Source organism: Bombus pascuorum, chromosome 14 (genome assembly GCF_905332965.1).
Source record: "Bombus pascuorum chromosome 14, iyBomPasc1.1, whole genome shotgun sequence".
In the NCBI taxonomy this organism is placed as follows: Eukaryota; Metazoa; Arthropoda; class Insecta; order Hymenoptera; family Apidae; genus Bombus; species Bombus pascuorum.
In genome coordinates, this window is record NC_083501.1 from 8,962,545 (window position 1) to 8,987,068 (window position 24,524).

A 24,524-nucleotide genomic window follows, 5' to 3' on the forward strand; every position below is an offset into this window, starting at 1 on the left:
CTGTAACTCAATTGAAAGTAGGTCTTTGCAATATTAATTTCAAGACAGCAGTTGTACAACACAAGTTCCATGGAACAAACGGGTAGAAGTTTAAAGATGTTACAACAGGTACTCCAGCACACAGAGTTCATATTCAGGAAATTGTCGCGGGGCGGTTTTCGTAATCCGGGCGCGGCAAAATTGGGTAATTATTGCGATTTAATATCGCCAGCTTCCTGTAAACTCGTTAGGCTTCCTAATTGAGATTACAGCGGCAGATCCGCGGTGGGAAGAAGATTGCGGGATACACCACATGCGCCCTGATACTTCGGAAGACTTATCGCTTACAAAACTTCGTAATAACCTCTCCGAAAGCTTGCGTAATGCCTTAGAGCGGAACGATACTTTAACGATCGCGGAGATCCACCTTCTTCTGGCAAACTATTCACCCAGAACAACTGCTTTCCCTCATTTCAAAGAAGTTTTAAATTAAAGGAGGAGCAAGACTGTGGACTTTGAGTCTATAAATAACTAGTCTATTTCCATTCTAGTTTCTTTAGCAAACATAATTAAAATCTCATTTGTTTTGTTAATCGTTGAAAGTAAATTTTTGAGAAGTTTGAATCGGGAACCAGTAAAGTGGATTAAAAACGTTGTTTGATTATCAGAAGATTGTGTGAAACGTAGGTAGTTTGTGTTTTATGCTGTTCCAATAGATGCTTTATCAGCATTTGTTTCAGCTTTTGGATGGAGAAGTTTGAACGTAGGAAATTCTTCTTAGTCAGAAACATCTCAGATAGCTGTGTGCTCATCTTTAGAATCTTATTTTCAAGCACTTGGCCCTTATATTCGCCGCATCCTTAATATTAACAACAAATATTCACAAAATTTTCTTCCGATAACCGAGAATCGAAGAATACAAAGACTAAAATTTTCGCGGAAAGACCAAGAACGTTCGACTAATTGAAAATTGAAAAATTCAAGATTGAAGAATAAACTTCAGTAATCTCAACAAACAGTCAAACTTCTCGAAGAAGACTAAGAACGTGTCCAAGCAATGGACGATTGAAAAATTCAATATTGAAGAATAAATTTCATCAACCGACTGAAATTTTCTGTAGACTAAGAACGCGTAGAACACGTCCGGCCAAATGAAAATTGGAAAATTCAAAATTGAAGAATAAACCTCGTGGATTGCAACGAGGACTGGAACTTTCTCAAGAAGACGGAGAGCACGTCCATTGTCACGGAACGTTCCGTTCCCGGAAATCAACGCCACGCGAGTCCTTATCCTCGGCAGGCGACCTTCGTAGCCGAGGATCGCGTTAAACGGCGAAAACAAAAGGCGAAGAACGTCAAAAGGAGTCGAACGAATATAAGAAGCGCTAAGAGCGAGAAAGACAAGTCGTGGAAGTGGGCCCGTTTCTGCGTAGGCGTTGCACACATCCAACGACCCGGAACCTCGGCAAATCTCTCTCTCGTATCTAGTTCCTGGCCCGTTCCAACGTCTCCTCTCATAGGAGCTCGCACGCCGTAGCCAGCCTGCATTTACGTACCTACTTATCTCGTTAGGGCCGCGTCTCCACCCTCCCACGCCTCCCGCGATTCTCGACCTCGTAATCTGCCCGCAGATCCCCTGTGTCCAGTGAAAAAGTCCTCGGAACTCACGAGGGCGAATTCAGCACCGCCTTCGAAGGTTCGAAAAAGAGTCGAGTGGGTGGAATGACGTTTTCGATTCAGAAAACGTCGTTTTCAGGGTTTCAGGTGGTAGGAGATGGATGCTGATGGGATAGATTAGATGTGTGTAAGATTGTTCACCGTGGATGGTGTAGGTTTGGTTGTATGGTTGGAAGTTCGTAGTAGTTGCAAGTACAAGTGAGCGTGGATGGACACCCGGTGGGTGTTGATTGAATGAAAATTATTTGATGAGGGAACTGGTTGAAGGACTGAGTGATTGGAGCTGCTTGAATTTTCTGGGAGAAACTATGGTAAGTCGATGGTAAGTAGTAGGTTTCGTAGGTAGGTGGAATTAATTAACAGCTTAATGACAAAGCATGTTTATTGCTTTTTTATGGGCAGTAATTTTTATGTAAAATAGTTAGGCAGAGTAGTGAGTTCATTTATGTTTTCTTCAAAGAGCTCTTTAAGTGTAATATGTTTCTTATAGAATCTGTAAGAAATCAAAGAATAATTTATTTATGCCATTTCTTTACAGACATTTGTGAGAATCAGATATGTATCTTTACATCCTGTAAACAATTTTTATAATGTTCTTGGAAACATATACATACATATATGCATTAACGAAAAGTCAACTAAATCATTGCTCGATCCAATTGCAAATTGTAGACACAGGACATAAGTATTTTAAATAGATAATATCTAATTTGAATAACATTAAATAAACAATTTAGAAATATTTGTTGTATAAATGTATTGTAATATTCAAATTCAGATTGTATTGCGTTTACGAAATCCTGTATAATATTCAAATAATGAACAAACGACAAACAACACGTTATGAAATTTCAATATATGTAGATAATTAATTGTTTTTTAATTTCACTCGATGAAAACACGAATGAGGACTTTAATGAATATTTAAGATGATGTATCAATACACAGTTATAAAAATATAATAAATCATATATAAAAACGAAAATTCCTCACTTTTACATGAAATTGAAGAATTTCATTCGATGCAATTACGCGCGGCACAAACAAGCAATCCTCCTTCTTTCTCTGTTCAACCAGTTAATTGTCCAAAAATTCGTGCAGAGCGGGAAATATTGAAAAAAGGAAGACATTCGGAAATATTTGCCGCGGCCGCGTTTAATGGGACGCGGCATGGTAACGCGATTTATCGCCGCTCGATCCGGCGCAATTTATTTAAATGGCCGTGTGTAATAGAATATCGTTAATAATGAATCGCGTAATCTTTCGATTTATTATTCTCGGTCCGCTTGAAGCTCGACCTTTTATTCGATATCCTGCAACACGTGATCGTTTAATTATTTAATACGTTGGCCTGTTTTGCTTGTTTCCGCCGAAAACATCTCGCGCTCTCTCTTCGTCTCTCGCGAAATTCAAAATCCATGTTCATGGCAATAAATTCTCGGGATTTCGTGTGTCCCCTTATGGCCGTTCCCCCTTTGAAAGAAAAGAAAGAATCGAACGGACGAAATTCGGCGAAGAAAAGGAAGACACAAGGGGTAGGAGCGCTGTTCTCTCGGGGTGAATACAGTGAAAATTTCATATTCTGCTTCGAATTCCAGGGCAAGATCGCTTAACGAAAGATGTTCTACGCAAGAGGGTAGCTTGTCTTTTATATAATATATCCTTTTTGTTTGACGGAGATGGTGTTGGCTTTGGAAAACTCTTTTTTCTAGGAGACCAACTCGGTTTGCTCTTTCTCTCTTAGAGTACTTTATTATTTTTATTCAGAAATTTATGCGATAATTGCGATAGTTGACGTGGTAGTTACGTATTTGTAGTAAAATCTAAAGGCATGAGAATATTCGGAATACGCATAATATGCACGGAGAAGCTTATAAAATATTGCAAGTGTAGTTATAGACGTATTCATAAAAATATGAATTTGCATAAATATCCACAGGCTACTTATTATTCTACGACTTGATAATTTGACACTCAGACAGCAGAAAAATAATCTTATCGCCTATAAAATCACGAACACTAGACCACAAATAAGGAGAGGGTAAATCATTCTTATTGCCATTTCAGAACTTAACCTTCGTCTTTGAATGCACTTACGAGGACGATATAATATTAATAACTGCATAATGACGTGCAGCAACATTCCATCGAGGCGGACAGGATGATCGTTGAACGGCGATGGCACAATTGCTCTTTGAAGGCCGGCAAAGCGGCCAGCACGGCCAGAAACCACAGTGTATAATAAGCAGCGTAATTGAAGTAATGGACTAATTGCGAGATTCGTCGCTGCTTCGACATAGTGGTAGTAGGCATCGTTAATGCGATTCTCGAACGGCTTTTGACCTTAGAACGAGCGGCTTGAGAATCAATTTGCCGCCACGTCGTTCAAGCCCTGTCCGATACGTTCGTTTTTATCGCGAGTTTCTTAAATTAAATCCTCGTTTCGAGGGTGCTCGCGTGTAGGCGTACTTCCTCTACTTAAACCCGTGGCTAGATTAGTCGAGTTACTCGAATTTAGTGATTTCAATTTACGTTTATGCTGGTCAAGCTATTTGACCTGAAATCGCTTCGATTCGAGTTGTTTGAGATCAGCTGGATATGTAAGGGGAAATGGATATATAAATTAATGCAACAGAAGTACTTGAACATACGTTCATTCATTTGTCAATACAGCGTCTTTCTATCGGGTTCTACGTTTCATTTTTACAGTATCAAATTTTTACAGCCATATAAAAGTATGTGCTGTTAAGTGTTAGATAATTAACCGTTTGAGTTCTAGGGGTCTGAAAAAGCAGGGTCGAAAAATTCCGAACAACGCGATAGCGCTTGTCTTAATCGATTGCGAAGGGAAACAAGCGTCAGATTTGTTATTTTTATGAAATACATCCATATTATTATATACACGTACTATTAGCCTATAAATATTTCAACCTTTGTGAATAAAAATTATTGAGAAGATAACGATGAAATACAAAATACCGTTAGTCGTCCGTAGCGTTCAAATGTACTGGGACTTTTCGACACAAAATCTAAACAGCGCGATCGCATTGCTTGGGACTCAAACGGTTAATAATTGCTAAATAATTAATGAATTAATGTAGCGCTATAATAAATACATTGGCGTACAAATACTTTCTGTAGCCACTGCATCAACACGTTATTGTATAGGTATTAACAAATAATTTCATACACGCAATATGTACCAGTTTTTATAGTATGAAGCTTTACACACCTACGTATTTGATACGATGTTATGCAACTTTTTCTTTTGATAAATGAATTCACAGAGGTAAATCACTGGTTTCTTAAAAGTTGAATCAGAATCATGTACCCGAATAATGAAATTAAGAAATTGTAAAATATGCAGCTGTTCAGTTTGCTTTCCGAGAAACTCGCGTATGCTCGTCAATAAATGGATCTCATACGATTCTTAAATAATAAAAAAACAGCAACTTTTCTTATTCCAATCAACAACTTCTTCCTCCCTTTTTTTTTCTTTTTTTACTAAGCTTAATACGCCTCGCGACAAAACAACAAATATCAAATTTTCGTTTACAGTTTCATATCACAAGCATCAAGTCCATGATGTTACTAAAAAACCACGCTCATTCTGCGCTTAAGCCTTGTTTGAAGAAGAAACACACGACAAACAAGATATCAGACGTAAGAGAGGTGGCAGACGAAAACTTAATTTCCAAAATAATTAAAAACTAAATGAGCACGAGGCAGCTGGGACGAAATGTTGCGGTGACCGCAAAGAATATTAAGAACGGTACGTTTAAATGGGCCGCATTGTCGCGACCGTTCCTTTTCCCGAGGGCGACGAATGGGACGCGTCGCCGGCGCCGCGGCGGCTGGACGCGCGCAGTTCCGCCAACGGCTGACCGCGGTGAGATTTTTATGCGCGTCAAAGCGTCGACGAGCGACCGTGAGTTATCGCGCCACGACCGAAATTAATTTTACCCGTCGACAAGGAGGAGAGGAGAAGCGTGCGCGAGACGCGGCCGTTGAACGCCGTTCCCGAAGTTTCCGCTCCACGAGAACCCTTCTCGTCGATTTTTCCGCTCGTATGGACGCGCGAAACCGCGACCGTTAACCAACCGATGCTGAAATTGCGCGATGATTCTCGAGGAAAACACTTCTCATCCTTTCTTACTTCTTTGATATACGAGAGGAAGGTGAAGATGAGGGAGGTTTGCTAGCGGTTTATTGTCGAGAGAAGCGAAGATTTGTAACATGTTTTTGGAGGATCACTGTCCTGAGATTATATCGGTTCTACAGTTTATATCGATCTGTATTTATGAAGTTTGCGTTGGTACGTATCCACGAGCAACTAGAGAAGAACAGCCTTGATCAATTAATTCGGAATACAATTCTGTATCATTCATAACAGAATTACAATTTAATGGATTAAGAATATTCTTGTTGAGTTCTTGGTACATATATTGATATAAAAGTAGGTTTCATTAACCTTCTACTTGAGAATTTGAGAAAACAGGAACTCCAAATCTGAAGAATTCAAGAATACAAGAACTTGAATAGTTAAGAAATCGGGTACTGAACTCGGATAGCTGAAAGCTCGAGAATCGTAGGATCTAAGATTGCAGGAACTCGGGCATTCTGGATCTCAAAAATACGAAAATCTATTAATTGAAACGTTTAAGAAAGCAAAAGATTCAGAAACTTCAGGCCTCCGGAATGCACGAAAACTGGAACTTACTTACGAATTTAAACATGAATTTAGCTATTAAATCCAAGTATCGCTTGTCCAAATTAACGCCTTCTTTTCCAAATTCTCACTGTATCTAAATGCACAAGATTTCCTGCGTAAGATCCTCGAGTGTCTTCGAAACACGGAACTACAAAAAGGAAATCAGTTTTGTAAAGAGCTGGCAATCAGATTCTACCGGCATCTCTCGATTCTTCTCGTCAAAGATCTCGCCGAGCGAGGTTCGACGTAAACACGTTTGGATCACGATCGCTCGAACTATCAGATCAGCGACAGAAATCTTAAGCAGCTGCATCAGATTATCCACAGCTTAATTATTTCGAGGGATTCCGTTAATCCGCGTTCCATTTCACTCGGAATATCTAATAAGCCTGAAAGCTTTGAAACCGTCTTCCGTGGCTTTACGTTTCGTGATGACTCGATTATTTTGCCAGTTTTCCTTGTCGACGCCGGTTAGCTAAATATCGCGTTCTCCGGACTAACGGATTTGTCGCAGAATTTCCACACGCGGGACGAAACTACCACGAGAAGTTGCTCATGTTCATAGAGTTAATAACGCCATATCCCTACTGCGGCGCGTATCCGTTACTTTTCTTGCTTTTTGGCCAAGCTCGCGATGACTTACAGCGAAACGAACAGACGTTTTATTGTGACAGAATGAAATTTGTTACGCCATGATGCGAATTTTCTTGCGTTCTATCGTCGATAAAACCGATGGAAGTATTTAGTAAATTGACTTAAGAATTTTTAATTCTCTCGAGATTACTTAATCGTATGAAAGAGATTTGTCCATTTAGGTCGTGCGGTGATGGTCGAACGATTAGTTTAATTTTTCAGTTATTGTACAATATTTTGTGATTATTAAGACGTTGCTACTCGAAAATTTAGAAATTTAAGAACACAAGCGCTTGAGAACTCGGGAATCCGGAAATTGGAAAAGTCATCGTCCTAAAGTTTGAAAATTAGGTAACTTGAAAATTTGGAGTGTACAAAATTCGTAAAAATAGAAGACGAAATTAAAAGGATTATCTTACGGAATATAATAAAGTTGGGAGGTTAAGCGACAAATATAAGCTGAAGATATTTAATTGACTTATGTCGTTAGAAACGTTAAGTATAGCTTCGCTTATTGTAGTCAATTTAGCTGCTTGGTCGAATAAAAAGCTTTCGAGGAAATTTAAAGTCACTCTTCAAAAGTTGAGTTAATTAAAGGTAAATTGGGCTAGGTTATACCTGTGTTAGATTTGAGATAAATCTGGGATTGGTCTGATCTTGAACTGGATTAAGTTTCACTGGCTACAGTATGAGCTAAGCGTGAACTATACTGGATTAGCCTGGATTACTTCCACGTTAAGCCTGAGGTAGATCTATCTCCTAGGGTACGTCTGTCCAGGTGCAATTTCGAATCGAGCTAGTTCCTAAGCGCAAATTATTTGTGTACCAATTTGAAGTGTAAACCCATATTTATATTTAAGTGGACCTCTGCCCTTAAGTTTGACTGTGTGCACAACTTAACTAGAGATTCCTTAATATGAATTGCACGAACAAGACGTGGATTAAGTTCCAATTATAATCATTGCAAACATATCTAACGCAGAAACTCGATCAGAAGCATAATCCATTAAATCCATTAAGGCTTGAACTAAGTTTCATTTTAATTAACTTTGGTCTAGTTTCACATTAATCAGAATTAAGATATATTTATGCGCACATGTTAGTTATCGAAGGGATTTCCCTTCATCAACTATCCACTTCCCCCCAATATTGAACAATGTTGAACTCTCAGAAATCTTTATCCAAGAACAGATCCTCTAATTGGATTTCCATTGTTTTAACAATTGTCTTTTATTACAACGCTTAATCTTAACCACCCCCAACAACTCTGACCGAATATGGAAGCTGCATTGAAAGTCAGAACATGGTAAGAAAATCTAAACCTTCTTTCTAGCGCAAAATTTTGGATCTGGAGAGCCGTATGGTATTTTTAAAAACTTGATCCCTCAAAACACAAACTTTAAATCGTAACAAACTGTAGGAGAAAGAAATGCTTTCATTGTTAAATGCCGGAACCTTTTACTTCAAATTATTTTCTGAAGAAATCTATTTGTCCTAACCGTATCGTTCTATTGTATAGTTAACTTCGCTTATAAATACATTGACGTTCGACCAAATATCTTGTCATACGACGACCAAAACAGTCTTCTGACAAGAAGAAAAATGTCTGTCATCTAAACTATATTTACCTTAACTTCTAATTCATCTTACCATCTCGCTATATCTCGACCGAGACTGTACATCCAAATCAAATTTTTACTATTCCTCGTTCGTACTCGAGTTTCTCTCAACAATCTCCCAAACTGTCGCTTACCTTTCACCTGCCACGCACTACACATCTCCAAACACCGACCACTCATCTGTTCTCCCTAATCATCCGACGTCATGGAGAAGCCGAGACTGGTCAGAAATGACGGACGAAAGTTGAAAGACGCACGGAACAAAGGAAGAGAGTGTGGCGCCATTAAACCACGGGACAACAGGAAGAGATCCGCGGCGAGGAAACAGGGTTGCTGTTGCTGTTGCACTTGTGCCCTGTTCGGTGCGCTTCGGGGTGTCAGGCGGGTCGTGTCGCGCAGAGAAAACGAGACGCGGCTTTGCCATTAGCCGACACCCGTCGTGCAACGCGACTGTCCTCTCTCTCTCTCTGTTTTTCTCTTTCTCTCTTTCACCCCGCCATCTATCCTCTCTGCACATGGCTGTTGCACGCTAATTGGCAAACATCGGCCGAGCTCGCTTATCGCGATCGGCCGGCGATTTTTGCAAATTACGACGCTCGTCCGACGCCGCGCGAACCAACCGAGCCAAGATCCCCGATACCGTGTCCGCTGATATCGAAACGATCCCCTTGTCCTCTCTCCAATGCACGCGACACGCCTCCGTTCTTTTTTTCCATCTCCATCTCCTCGCCTTCTTCATGTTTTTCTTCTTCTTTGTTGCCGTCCTCGTGCTTTGCACTTATGTGTTCTTTAATCGAGCGAACGATATTTGACCAGTTTAAGTGGCAATAAACAAAGTGCGGATTTCTATGTATTTATACAAAATTTAGTGATGCAAAAATATACATCATATATTTCCCTAATTTATCGTAGATAAAACGAACCTTCATCTAAGTTCTATTTTTCTAGCTGTGTCGATGAATGTATAAAGTTGTAGAAAGATCTCCAGTCTACTTACAAGACATTGAAACAAATTTCTCTTGACCTAAATCTAATTGAAAAAGTTTATATGAGATGGATGTTAAGACACAAGTGATTTTCTATGTTTGTCATAATGATAGTTGGGATCATATTGTTCGAAAGAAGTTACTTATAAGAAGTATTTTATTATTATTATTGCTGTTACTATTGTTATTAGGTTAAGTATTCGCTCGTTACAAGCTTAGATGATAAGCGGGTTATGGATATGAGTAAGCAAAGAATATTTTAATATTGAGAAAGCATTGAGGTTGTAATGGTCCATTATCAAATTCATGGTATTTATACGCAGAATAATTTGAAATTTGCTAATGTTAAAAGAACTTAAAAGTTCTCTTGTGTTTAAAACGATAAGAGACTGGTATGCTTTAAAATGCAAAAAATGAAAATGTAATAAAATATGAATAAAATGAAATGGATTGTTCGTGGTAACTCGAAAGGAAATGGAATATTCGAGGAATAAACGTACTTTAATGTTGAAAGAATAATATGGTTGAAATGTGGTCCGCTGAAAAATTCATGAAAGCTGTAATTTTCAACATTACCTATAATATACGATTATTTGAAACTTGTTGCAGTCAAATAAAAAACGATATTTTTCTGTGGTTAAAGTAATATCAGAAAGATCTTTGATAATTGCTTCGAGAATGTAAAAGAGAAAAGTATATATGTATAGCAAAATACAAAAGGAGCACAGTCCATTGTTCGAAAAAAGAGAAAAAAAGAGGAGCATTCGGGGAAGAAATATATTTTAACAGTAAAAGAACAATGGGTTGAAAATGGTCCATGATTAAATTCTCGAAAGCTATTGTTTTCACCGGTAACTATAATCGTTTGAAACTTGTTGCCTTCAAATTAAAAAATGAGAACACGAATATTTTTCTGTTTTTGAAACAATGATACACTAATATTGCTTACTACCTAAATAACCAAAAAATCCTGGCATTTCTAATATTAAACTATGAACAGTAAAACACGAAAGGGGAAAAAGGTATGCATATTTTTCTGTCTTTAAAATGATAATAGACTGCTTATTAATAATTGCTTACTAACCTCGAAAGATAATAAACTGTGAGGTAAACTACTACTATAAAATTTCCCTTAATTTCAATCTGCAATTCATTTATCTCCTAATAAATTCCTCCTAATAAACAGTATTTACAAAGTAAATAATTGTGATTGAAAAGGAAACAGAGTTGTTTAAATAGTTTAATAGATGGTATTTGATTAATAAAACTGCCGACTGAACTAATAAAAGTGAGAAAACTGAGAAGAATTTGATGTTGAAGCGATCTTCTTCAGCATAAGAACAGAGAGAAAGAATAGATCGCAGAGGTTTCGGATTTCTTTCTGTTCATGGAGGTCTGTAAGGGAATCTTCTCGTGAAAGCACAACTTCCTTGAGTTCTTTCCTCTTTTTGTGAAGATTGTCCGCTCGTAAAGTAGGAACAGCTACCTTCTCTATAAAATATTTCTGAGATAAAGATTCTGATCGAGAAATGCTTAAGGAAAGCTTGACATCCAAATGTTCTACTTTGAAATCAGATTACACAGATCTCGGGCGTTTCTCCCTACCTTCGTGAAGCTGCGTCAGTGGGCTCTTATATAAGAGTACGAGGAACTTTGTTAATATTGTACAACTTGTATAATATATTCCAAAGTATATCATATAAGATATTCCCATTACATCATGCGTCGGCACTTTGTCTTTGCAAATGGCGCTTCTATAATATATAACTGTACAAAATGGTGGGTCTTGCAGTTCTAGATAGGTGAATTACATTTTATGTCTCTATGCATCCGTTAGCCTTTAGCAAAATAACGAAAGAATGAGATGATGTCGTATATACTTTAGATCCAACAAAAAGATATATTAAAAACGAGAGGACGATTTAAATGGTACTATAGCAGCGTTATTCGAGTCAACGAGGAAGTATTAAATAAGAATTAATAAAATAAACAACAAAATATCTTCTAGGAATAAAGAAATGTGCAATGAATTATGATAATTACGAGCGAGCGTATTAATATTAGTTGAACAAACTTCATTCCTTTTGATGAGTAGAGGGTATATCCTCATAGAAAATTATAGCCGTCGAAATTATTCTCTAATGAAGCATTTTTTTTTTTATCAGGTTCTACATATGATTTTGATAGTATCAACCTTTTGTGCTCATATGAAAGTAAATATTGGGTATGATATGATATGATATTGAACATATTCGGATTAATTATTACGTAATGCTATAATAGGTACAATACCTTAGCTAGCCATTGTATATTTCATCGTTCATCGCTATGTCGCTAGTAACGAGTTAAGTGGCCTATTTTCAAATATAAATAACAAAATAACAAAAAGTTTGACGACTTACGAGACGATTTAACTTAACTCAAGTATCCTGATAAATCAAATAATCGTATCTTACCTTACCAAAACCAGTCCGCTCGCAACATAAAAATAAAAGAAACGAAACAATTCCTAAAGCTTCGAAATAATCCAAGAAAAGAGACATAAGTTGGAAAGAACAACATCTAGTAGCATAACGATGAAAAACAAACGAAACAACTTCTAAAGCTTCGAAAAAATCCAAGAAAAGAGACATGTAAGTTAGAAAGAACAACGTCTGGTATCATAACGATGAAAAACATTCTTCCACACGGTTGCAGAGCGGTATCTTGAAAATGGCGCGTTTGTAAGAGACGAAATTTAACGTTGAATCATGACGAGCCGCGCATTTCGAGAGAGGGTGCGCCTCGTAATTTCCCATGCATCGATTTCGAGGCGGGACGCGACGAATTATGCACGCGGCGGTGGCCCCAAAAGCGAAAAATCGCTGCGGAACGCGTAAACCGCGTCCCATTCTCCCTCTCCCTCTCTCTTTCTCTGTGTCCCCGAGTTTCTGTTTTCTCTCGCATACTTTTTCCTTTGTTTCTCGTCGATCTGTTTGGCTCGAGTTCAGAGGTAGCAAAAATTATCGTTGCTATCGGATCGGTGCACATGATAACGGTACGTCGCCGGGACGGAAATCGGTTTTTGCGCGACCAATTAGATGCGCGGCGACGATAAGTCGAGGACGGGAGCACACGCGGTAATTAGATTTTCGCGAAACGCTGATCCACCTCGATGTCCGCCATTCGCGCAATAATTATTAGATATTGACGCGTTCGGTCACCATGGCGACCATTTTTTTATGACAAGCTCTAAATAGTATACCATTCATCACGCAGTATAACGATTTCGATTCTTTGACCATTGAACCTGACGCGTTCGTTTGATACCGATGCTCGCGATAATTCTGCAAAGTAATGTAATCAGCGAGTTAATAATTGCTGATATTGCACTAACAGTGTGATCGAATGTCTTTGTACATAATACTCTTCCATTTGGAGGTTTCGTTTCTGTTTGCGGAGTGGAATAGAGGGAGATGTTGAAGTTCCCGTTGAGTAAATTTAATTACTGTATTCTCCGTTAATTTCTTTCTGATGGTTCTGTTGTGATTATTTAGACATTTTGATAAATTGGATGAGTTTTTTCTGATTCTTGTTTTTACGATTAGAACCATATTTATTGTAGATGTCAGGCTTGATTAACATTATTGATCGATCCATTCGTATATGAATTCACGGTTCGTTGTTTCTAATTTTTTATTTGCCTTTTTAATGTATACATTTCTTCGCATTTCTTCTTGAAAATGACAATACCAACAGTTTAAGTAGATGTGCGATATATTTTTTATAAGACATATAGATATTTTATCCGGTAGTTCTTATAGAAACTTTTATAGAAATTCTTTTATAAAGTACTTTTGTAACTTTTTTTACGATAGAAGAAAGTATAATTTATGATTGCAGGGAGAAATTTCCAAATGAAACAGGTTATAAATTACTTCCAACTTTACAATTATTTACGACTTTTATGACTCAATTATTTCCAATCTCGCAAACGATGGCACCTAAGCAGGGTGAAAAGAGGGGAAAAAATCCGCGAGAAAGATAGAAATAGTCCATCGATCCCCATCTTATTCCCCCATTTCCAAATAAAAACTCAACCAGGAGAAGAAACCACTCAATCTTCACACACACAAAGATCTTGAAATATTTATTAACTACTTATCACTCGGTAAAAATTGTCTAAGACTCGGTTCAAGTTACGATTAACCCCAAAGAACTCTGGATCAAGTTTTCAAACAAAATCAAATTGCCTAACTAAAACTCCAAGTAAGAAAGAAAAACTTCCAATTTTTAATCCCAGAAAACTCTTAAAACACCTGTTAACTACTACTCACAAAATTAGTAATAGTCTGAAATTCAATTCAGGTTAAGATTAACCACAAAGTACCCAAAGATCTAGTTTTCAAATAAAATCTCAGCCAAGAGAGAAACCCTTCCAACTTTCAACCCTGGGAAGCTTTTAAAACATTTATACCTATTGCATAGTAGATAACTAAAAGCCAATTCGAGCCACGAGTAACCTCAATGTACTCGAAGGTGTAATTCTCAAATAAAAACTCAAGCGCTAGAGAAATCCTCCAAAATTCTAATTCCAAAAAGCTCTTCAAACATCCAGTAACTATTACTCACATGGTAGAAATGTAAAATCCAATTCAAGCAGCGATTAACTGCAAAGTACGCAAACCGGTCCGGTAAAAAAGACGTTCACTTACCTGAAACAAACAAAGAAAAGGAAGAATGTAGAATGGTCACAAAGGGATCCGTGAAATTCGCGAAACGAGGGAAATTAAAGTTACGCAGAGTGTGAAAATAGAGGCTGGTACACGCGTGGCGCATTATACGTATACGTGTATATTATAAACGTAACGCGAGCGGCGACGCGACGAAACTCGTCGTCAGCTCGTGGTGGCGAGAGACTTTAATAAAAAACGCATTACACGCGTCAGGTGATTTTATCCGAGTTTCGTTTCGCCTTCCGTGTACGTAAGCCAGATTGTACACAAGAGAATGAGAGGCAGAGAGAGAAAGAGAAAGAGAATGAGGACAGGGGGTTGCTGGATATTGCGAGGCCGCGATACATAGAGGGTGTCCCCTTCAATTTCACGTGTCTCCGGGACTAACAGATATCGTCCTGTAAATACAGAACATCGTCGCGAACGATATTTACTTGACATGGCAGCGACCGCCATGTTTGTGTGAAATTGCTTAGCGTTTCTCTTCTGCACGAATCCATTGCCGTTCCATTCCTCTTTCTTGGCTAAGGAACATGACGAGAAGAACCAGGAACATGTAGTGCGTAGTTCAAGGTCTATGTTTCGTTGTCGATGAATTCGCAAAATTACAACTAGATACATACTTTTAGAGGCTCTAGTAGCAACATAATCATTAATTAAGTTTTAAAGTTGAGCTTTCAAATGTCTCATGGCAACAAACCGATGATAAAATTGTCGTTGATGGATAGCAAATATTCTTTACTGCATTTCTATTAATTTTACGTTTGTCTTAGTATTAAAGTATAAAGTATAAATATTTAACAGAAATGCCGAACTCAATGAAAAAACCAAAAGGTCCTAGATGGACGAATAAATTTGTACATCGACTGTATCATTTTTTTTCTATATTGAAATATAAATCGAAGTTGTAAGATCAGATCTTTGGAAGGGTCAGAATTGAAAATTTCACCTCGTTCTTAACCACCGTCGAAGTTATAGACACGGATGATCTCGCGTTGAGTCAGCTTCCAATCTCGATCCTTTCGAAAGGACTGTGTTTTTGGCGTGTGCGTTGGTCGTCGAATAAAATACGCGAGAGATGAGCACGGTTCGATGCTCTTTCAGCGACTTCTCGAAGAGTTTGGCGACGTATCGAGTAGCGAGGAAAAGTGGCGGTGCTTCGTGTGTAACAGTTTCACTCGGGCAAAAGTTTCCAAGTTCTGGGGTTCATCATATCGAAGTTTCCCTCGCGGTACGTGCGAGAAATACGTTTCGCGTTTTCGTTTCTCTGTTTCTCCTCTGCGCGACGGTTTGACGAAAGGCCGACTCTATTAAGAGGGTTGTTCGTTATGAAACCATGAAGCGGGAGAAATCGCGCGACATCAAAGCGGAAGAAAAGTTGCCGAAGCGGTAGATTCAAATCGAAATCCACGCCGGGTTAATTTGCGCTCTCGGTTATTGCACCCGAAAGGTTCCCGCCTCTTTCAAACTTACCGCGTGGAATTATTAAACCGAGGTCAGCGTGTTGGTGATTTAAAGAGAAATAAACGTTTACTACAGAGAAATGTTTAAGAGATTCCTGGTATTTGTGAAGTTGTTCGAAGTGATTACCTTCGCAGATTGCGAACGAAAGTCGTAAGAGTTTGATTTGGGTACTTTTGGAATTTTTTAGGGATCAGGGTTTCTGAAATTTTTACGAGTCTTAGGACATCGAAGTTTCTTAGAGCATGGTACAGCCTCGAGGGTTTGAAGTTTTGCAAAGTTTTTAAAACTTGATGGAATTTTGAGATACCCGTTCAAGATTTCTAAGAATATAACAAGTTTAAAAGATCTTTCAGAATTTTTAGAATTCTTTTTCACAGCGTTAAGGATTCTATGAACTTTAAAATTGCTGAAAATTTAAAAATCTTCAAAAATTCAAAGATTTTTTTTTAATTTTACTGCTTTTGAGTTCATCAAGAATTTGAAGAATCCTAAAATGATCGACATTTTTAAGCTCTTTAAGAAATCAACCTCCTCTAAAATTCTTCAGAATTTCGAAGTATCTAAGACCTTCAAGAATTTCGGAAAGCTTAAAATTCAAAACGTTCCAAGATGTTTTTCATTAAATCCAAGATTCAACAATTTAAGAATTCTTCAACATTCCCAAGAATTCACGACCACAGCATCTTGAAACATTAAGAAATCATTAAAACAATAAAAAAGTCTCAACTATCTCGAAAGATTTCCAAGATCCTCAGGATCTACGATGGTTTTACGAATGTTAAGACCTTCGAAACGTTCAAGATTTCCATCTCCAAGAATCCTGCACCATGAAAATTCCCAATACCTTCTAAAATTTCAAATTTCGGATATACAAAAGATCTATCCGAAGAAGCAAATAACCATAAAATTCTCACCACACGAAAACCTTGAAATCTCGAGAACAGGTTGCAAACAATCTCGGGGAATCTTGGCGAAACAATTCGGACCCTCGAACAACAGCGAAGGAAACGTAGCAGGATCAGGGCATCGCACCCACTAAAACCACAGTCCAAATCTCCGCATGTACTCGAACGCTGCGGAACTACCACTCAACCGTAACCTCGTTTTCCATCATCCCCTCCTGCAGCATGGTTATACCAGTGTGTGCTCGACCAAGAAGCTGAGACGAGGCGAGATACATTCTTCCATTCGGCCTACAAATTGAGGCGAATAAAGAAGTAGAGTCCAAAGAAGGATGCGAATAACCAGCGGAGCGCAGACGACTCGGTAATATACGATATTCCTTGACACCAGCCCGGGGATATTAAATAAAGAATCCCCCGCAGTCTCGCGGGAAGCCCCGGGGCAGCGTTTCGCCCATTACCGATCATCCCTTGCGCGTATTCCTCCGGAGACGAGACGCGTATCTGCCGATATTATGGCCCTATTCATGCCAACTTACCGAATATCCTAACAATGTATTACGCGAGTCGATGCCATTCCAAGCGCCATCATTTCCGGTCCCTTCTCCTCTCTGCGTTAGGGAGAATACGTATTTATCTACGATAAGCGAGGAAGAGGGGTTATTACGATTTTAATTATGTTTGGCTGGAGGGAGGACACGGTGAAAAATTTAGATTCATTGATGAAGAAGATTTAGTGGGATACGGAGGTTTAAGGAGGTAGATTTTTAAGGACAGATTGTGTCGTTTGGGTTGGGTGGTTTCCTCGTATCAAATTGATTCTTTCCAATTGATTCGCATTCAACAAGCTCCTTTTTAATACCGCTCTTATCTTGCATATATTTTTGTATTCTTGTAACTAACAGTGTAATGTTATACGTATATCATATGGTATCGTTGTTTTTCCATATTATATTTTCACATATATTCATTGAATCGCATATTTAATATTTGACTATCATAAAAAGGCGCTTCTTACGATCATGCACAGAACAATCGTATTTTTCCTCGTCTCACAATAAACACCAACCCCAATCATCGCAATAAAATCCACCCCTGTTACACGCAATCCATCGCAACCTTCCTAAACAAACAAACCCACTCATATACCAAACTGTAACTAAAATTAGTTAGCAAACACCATCACAAAGTAGACTAACGCAAACGCATCAACGCAAAAGCATCCTAAACTGTCGCGTGACTCTCTAAGAAGTCGTCGCGAGTGTTTTCTTTCAATTACCGTTAGCAGGCTAATAGAAGCGCGGGGAATCTGGTCTTGCTTTCAGTCCAAACAGGCAAGCGCCGGCGATTTTGCGCGTCTTATCGTTACTCTTCTTTCTTTGGGTCCGGAACCGAACAATTGGAGGCGCGAGAAGACGAGTTGTCTGTCGACAACGACAGACAGAGAACAGACAAGAGCGACAGAGGACAATGATGCTACGGCTACGACGAAATTGCTCGAGATCTTGAATGCCGGCTCTTCCTGAGTTAACGTCGAAAAGCTTCTGAGTGACTTGCTCGGGGTTTAATCACCGGCAGAAACTTCGCTAATGGCGGCTGCAAAGTGCTCGCGAACGAACCCGATGCCTCTCTCGCCCTCTGTCGCCTCTTTGTCGCCGAAAACTTCTACAAACGCGCGTGCACGCGTTTACATTTCGCCAGTAAAAAGGGGGAGAAACTGGGACCGTTCGTCTCAAGGATCGAGCGTGCTGTGGCTTGATAAGCGGACACACTACTGAGACAGCGAGCCTTCAACCGGGACCGAGCGGTTTCTTCGACCTGAGACTTGTTCGTCAAGTTCCTCAGAGTTAGGAGCACTGAGTTAGTTTTTGTATGGGTAGGTCTATTTCATTCGACGTATTTCCGTGTCTCGTGTTTTCTTTCCATAGAAGAGACGCATTGGGGGTGGAAATTTTGTTAGGAAGTAGTTCTGTAATAGTTTGGATTAAGTGGATTTTTGTTTGCTCTTGTATGAATACGTTTGTTTTATTCGATGAATGACGAGTAGTTTCGTACCTTGTATTTTCTTTCGCTACATAAGACGCTTCTGGAATGAGAATTTTGCTAAGGGGTAGCTCTTTAGTAATTTGGATTAAGTGAATTTTTGTTTGCGTTTGTCTAAATACGTTTGTTCTACGAACGACGTAATACGAAATAATACGAAGTCCTGCTTTTGTTAGCATTATGGGGATATTTATTCGCACAATTTACGTAATTCTAATGATGTGCCACAACATAACGAATAGAGAGGGTTAAATTGATAGTATAATACTAACAAGACAAAGAAATTTGATTACAATTAGACAAATCTCTGAATCTCACTGATTAAACTACAACTGTTTTATGTTATTCACTTTGTTACCAAAGCTTCGTGCTTCCTAAAGCCATACAGTTTAGGATTTATCAAGCTTGGAACTCTTTAAAATACAGCACTAACACGAGTTGGACATCTTAACATATCCACGGTCTCGACAATATGATGTGCTTTTCAGAAACTGAACGCCTTCAGGCTTTAGATTTATTATACTCTCTGAAGCACTTGCTGCATTAACATCAACTAGGATGAAAACCAAATGACTATGTTTAGAATTTACTAAATGTAATACTCTGTGAAGAATTTAGTAACCATAGCGACTAGCCATCTCCCGTTTCTACCCTATTATTCTTGTCATTGAAACAATGTTATCTTTGAAAATCTGGTATATTGCGAGTCTACAGCTTCATCATGCGAAACTCGGTACATTATTGCTACAGGTGGTGCACATTTTCATTTAGCCAATGCGTAGCTGAAATGTTTGGTGATCTTGAAACTCCGGATTCCCTTGGGTTCTGTATTCGTAAAAATGTCACTTGCAATTAAACTTATAGAAATGAATCATTCGTTCATGTGTTAACGAGTTGAACGTTAATAATGTACCTGATTAATGAAATTGAGAAAAGAAATGAGAAACTAATACAAGTGAAGTTGATGACTTTAACCTATATCTATGTATAGGCGAATCTTTTTTTTTTAAATTCGTTTAAAAAGAGTTAAAAATTAGATATCTCATGTGTTGCAACCTAACTGTATTTCTATCCATCTACTTCAGGTATTGTCGTTAGAGAACGATACAATCCAAGGAAGAAAAATACATTTTCTGGGTTTCGAATTTGCTTCGCGAGAAATTCTTTGTTTAACAAACGACGCACGTCTCCAACTGTCACTTTGTAGCAAAAAGACAAAAATATGTGTTCTGTGAAACTCAGCAAGTTCCTCGAGTTCGCGATTTGATAAGTGTGGATTACAGCATGATATGTTCGTTGTCGCTTTGTTCTATCTACTCTGTTGAAACGGAGACGTGTCCTGCAGAATTTTAGAACTTTAAAACTACCCTTCGCCTTGGCTCAACGTGATAAGTTTGGATTCCTTCGCCACTGAGACCTTTTTCCAGAAACGATTGAACGAGATGACAAAATATGAGAATACTAAAAAAACTTCCACTGACCATGAAATACCGCGCACAATTTAAGATTTAAATTCCACAAACCTTTGGTGAAAGAATCATCTTTCAAATATTAAAGAACCTTTTTCAAATCTTATCACGTCTCAAAAGTCTACAAAATCTTAGCACAATTTTCGAATGTAGAAACTCGAAAAAGGAAAATAAAAACAGAAGAGAATACCAATCCACTTAAAATCGCTATCATCCGCCATTGACATCAAAATTTCAGATTGCCAAGGAATTTTAAAAATACTTCGCGAATCATATTATCATATATTGTATTATATTACAATAACTTTCGTACGAATCCATTTTTCCATTCTCACTCCTACCGCTATCAAAATTCTATATAAAGCAACCCAATCGTTTCATTCTCGACTCGACATATCTAAACCCAAGAATTGGCCGGATCGAAAGAAAGAAATACTAAGGTTCTGTATATAGGAACAGGGCAGAGACTAATTTCGAGAAAGGAGTTTTTAATCTCGACCAACCCCTCGCCAGTCTATATGGATTATAATTATATTCGGGTGGCTTCGTTTTAGGGAACGCCTCGCGAACCCTTCGCAGCTTCGGGTAGCCGGCCCGTTTCGCTGCTATAATTGGTATTTATGCCCGTGGTCGCGTTCGCCGTGATTTGTGGCTGAAACTCCGTTAATGAGACGCACGTGTCTGTTAATTAACCGAGACCTGCTGCGCCTACCAACCGAACGATCGGCCGGATTAGCGAGGTTTTTTCCCTCAGGAAGCGTCGCGGGGAAGTCGAGGCGAGAAGTAAGAGCCAAGACTTCGATCGCGTGACGAATTTCACCGGCCGATTTTTTTCAATCACCGTCTCTTCGCTTTGATCGTTTATCTTGTCGAGGGACTTTATTCTTGCTACTGGAAGATGCTTGCTTGATAGCAGAGAAAGTTTGTAAAGAAGGTCCGAGGAAGTTGAAAATGGGTGATTCGAGTTTAAAAGACGCGTTTTGTAGAATTTAAGGAAGATTTAGGTGGCATCCTTTAGAGTTCCTTTTTCTATTTTGGTTCCAGGATTATGGTGAATTACAGTAGCTGCTGAGAATATGAATATGCATTGTGGAAAGTTAGAGAAGATGAGTTTTGGATTTCTTGGGGATTCTTGCTAAATATGTGAGGATAACTGGATTGCAAATGTAAACTTGTTTAAGTGAAAAAATAAAACAAACGTAAAGGAGGGAGCAAATGAAAAAATAAGCGCTGCTGACACTTACTTCACTGGGACGTATTAAAGTAATTTCCATTTTCTGATATATTCGTCATATTCTGCCAAAATTGATAAAAGATATCATTACACCCAAAAGACACCTATGTTTTTAATTCTAACAATTTACCAGTACAAACCGTTATGCTTCCTCTAAATTTGTCCAAACAATTTCATCTGCATTTAATCTAATTCCAACAACTTCTAAATAAAATTCTGCAGCTAAACAATATCTCAAGCGAAACTCCATTTCCTCCATTATTCAACCACGTAACTCTACCCTACCTGCCGCAACAAATAACCTGAGAACGATCCACAAACCCAAATTACCCCACAACCCTGCCGAAACCCACCATCTCTAGCCAGATTCACCTAAAATTTCCACCCTACAATCCACATAACGGACTCTTCGAAAACACCCTCACATAAGAACGTATAGAGGATATAACGCGTGGGTCCATTGGCGTGAAGTTAATAAAGAAATATACAAGGTGTCCGACCTCCGCATTTAATATCAATTTGCCCTGGCCGGTTCTCTTTCCATTCCCTTTCACGAATAGCTGTCCCTTCGGTCGCGCAGGCCGAGACGACATTGCCACGCGAAGGGTGGAGGGTTCCTCTAGGAGAAACGAGGGCTGGATGACGAAGAGGGTAGCGAAGACTGAGGACCAGCAACGATAAGAAAATAAGAGAGAGCCGGACGAGGCCGAGGGGAGGGTAAATGGCTAGGTATCGTAACGCGAGAAAGAGGTGGTGAAACCGGCTACTAGCCAGGAATTTTCGTGGTGGAAGACAACCCAAGGGGCTGAAAAGAAAGTCACGAGGGAGCGTAACGCGTCGCGGAACTTCCTTCTTCGCCTGGGACGAAGTAATTGTTAAAACGCGTTCCGAAAGATGAGAGCTGCTGATTACTTTCCTACCCCCTCGCCTTCACCCCTTTAGTTGCTCTAAGTGCGTCTCGCGACTCCTTTTTCCCTCTTCCTTTCCTGTCTATTCCTTTTTCTTCTTTTCCTTCTTTTTCTTTCTTCTTTTTTTTTCTTTACGCTTATTGTAAATGCTCCCGGATGCGGCGTACCCTCGCGGCTTCGTGGAAATCTAGCAAATTGACGGGGTCCTCCTTGTCTCGCGAGAAGGAAATTAGTGGAGTAACGCGGAGTACTTAGACGCTCCTCTGCTTAATTCGCCGTGATACCGCTTTGCGGCCGAGCGTTCCGTTTTATTCCCACTGGTAAATTTGATGCTGGATACTGATGTCGGCGGAGAAGGTGATTAAGGTTTTTCGCGGCTCTTTTTAAATTGGTCCGAGTCCTAAAGTGGTGCTGGAAAATTCTTTCCTTTGTGGATTCGTTATTCTTTTAGGAAGTTCTCAGGGAGATGGAACAAGTGCTTTTTGCTCCTTGGGAGAAATTGCCGGGTTGCGGAGAATTCTATTAAAAGTAATCGCACGATACATTTAATAGATAGGTATATTGCGATTGCAATGCTATTATTATATTATATATACTAGACCTGTTAACTATTCTATATATTGTAGACTACTAGATTGTAGATTACAGAAGTAATCTATTTCATCGATAATTAAACGTAAGCGTAAATGTAACAAAGTACAGTCTACGAACTGTATTTAAATCTTTGTAGCTGCGTATTCTGTATAATTATCGTACATTTACGTTTATACAAAATGGAACGGTTGAATTAGCCAATGAAACTGAAGTAGTTCTGCATTCGTTACAATGTTCCAAATCTCTCAAGAAAACTGTATGAGTACTAGATTCTTATGGATATCTAACCATTTGCCTTTTGCCATTTTTTTAGTAAACATTTAAATAGGCGTTAGCTATTTATTTAATAATTTCTAATGAATTTTTTGTGAGTAGTTGTACTCAAATTGTTGTGAATAACTTCCCCTTTGCTTTGCGACATTTCTAATAACTACTTAATCGAATGTTGTAACAATTTCTTGTAGACAATTGTGACCAATTGCAGAAGCTACCATTGAAATCCCAATTCTATTGTTCCATATCTCTAATTAAGAAACCATAAGAGACGGCAATGAATACTGCATTTCTGAAACTACTAGCAACCCCAGGCCAAATTGAACCGAATCCTATCGATCGAAGCCCGGAAATCCTTTCGATTAACAGTACGTCGTACCGGACGCAAGGAATTAATTCTCCGTCTCCCCCAACCCTGACCCACCCCCAAAACCCACGGAAACATGAATTATGTCCGAAGAAGCGCGCAGCTGTCACCGAACGGCTGTGGTAATTGCGTTATTTGCATTTAAAGCGGAAAAAGCGCGGCAGGGAAGGTTGGAAAAGGCACGCTTCGAGCGTCCTTTGACCGCTTCCCATCTTCGAGACATAGGAGGTTCCCGTGGCATCCCTTTGTGGCTGCGTCTGCCTCTTATTAAGGCCGACAGGCTGGCCAGTGTGATTGCCGACTGCTGCCACGTTAAGGTAGGTATTCTGAAATTCCGTGTTTTCTCTTCTCTTATTACCCTCGAATGACTGCGAAAGTGTTTCGTACCAAAAATAACAAATATTTTTAAAATTTTTATAAAGAAATGGCCTATCTTTTTCTCGCGAAGCGGTCATTGAGAGAATATTAAGTTTTATTTAAATAGAAAATAGTGACCGGTTAATCTTGAAAAGGTTTTTTGGAAAATTAAATGGGAAACGATATTAATTTTTAATGGAAGTTGTTTAATAAAGTTTATTGATAAAAAATAGCTTATATCACGATACATGTTTTATATTCGTAATAGATAAGCTTATATCGTGATGCGTATTTCTATACTTTTATGAATGTGAGAAATTCAAACATATTAATATTATTTATATGATTGATGTTACACATCTATCAATGGAGAATTCTGATTAATTTATTCAACTCCTCATTTTTTGTATTCGTTCGCAACGAATTATATCCGAGGGAATATTTATATTTTATTAAAAATTAAAAATTGAACATTTTTCACTCCTTCTCTGTAGTTTGCATACAAAAATGTGTAGTCTGCAACCTACAGTGGTAGACAAGAGAAAATTTAGTAGGTAAGCGGAAAAAAGCATCATAATTTTACAAAAAGCAAT

General features: G+C 38.6%; 1 protein-coding gene and 1 long non-coding RNA gene across 3 annotated transcripts in view; both read right to left on the bottom strand.

The window, feature by feature from the left end:
- Positions 1–24,524, bottom strand: part of LOC132914077 (protein slit) — a 633,186-nt gene that overhangs the window by 429,587 nt on the left and 179,075 nt on the right. The gene's annotated exons all lie outside the window — the stretch shown is intronic.
- LOC132914080 (uncharacterized) overlaps positions 1–24,524 on the bottom strand; it is a 134,950-nt gene that overhangs the window by 25,341 nt on the left and 85,085 nt on the right. The window contains exon 2 of the long non-coding RNA XR_009659508.1: positions 14,217–14,299. This is a non-coding gene — a long non-coding RNA (uncharacterized LOC132914080). The remainder of the gene's footprint in view (positions 1–14,216; positions 14,300–24,524) is intronic.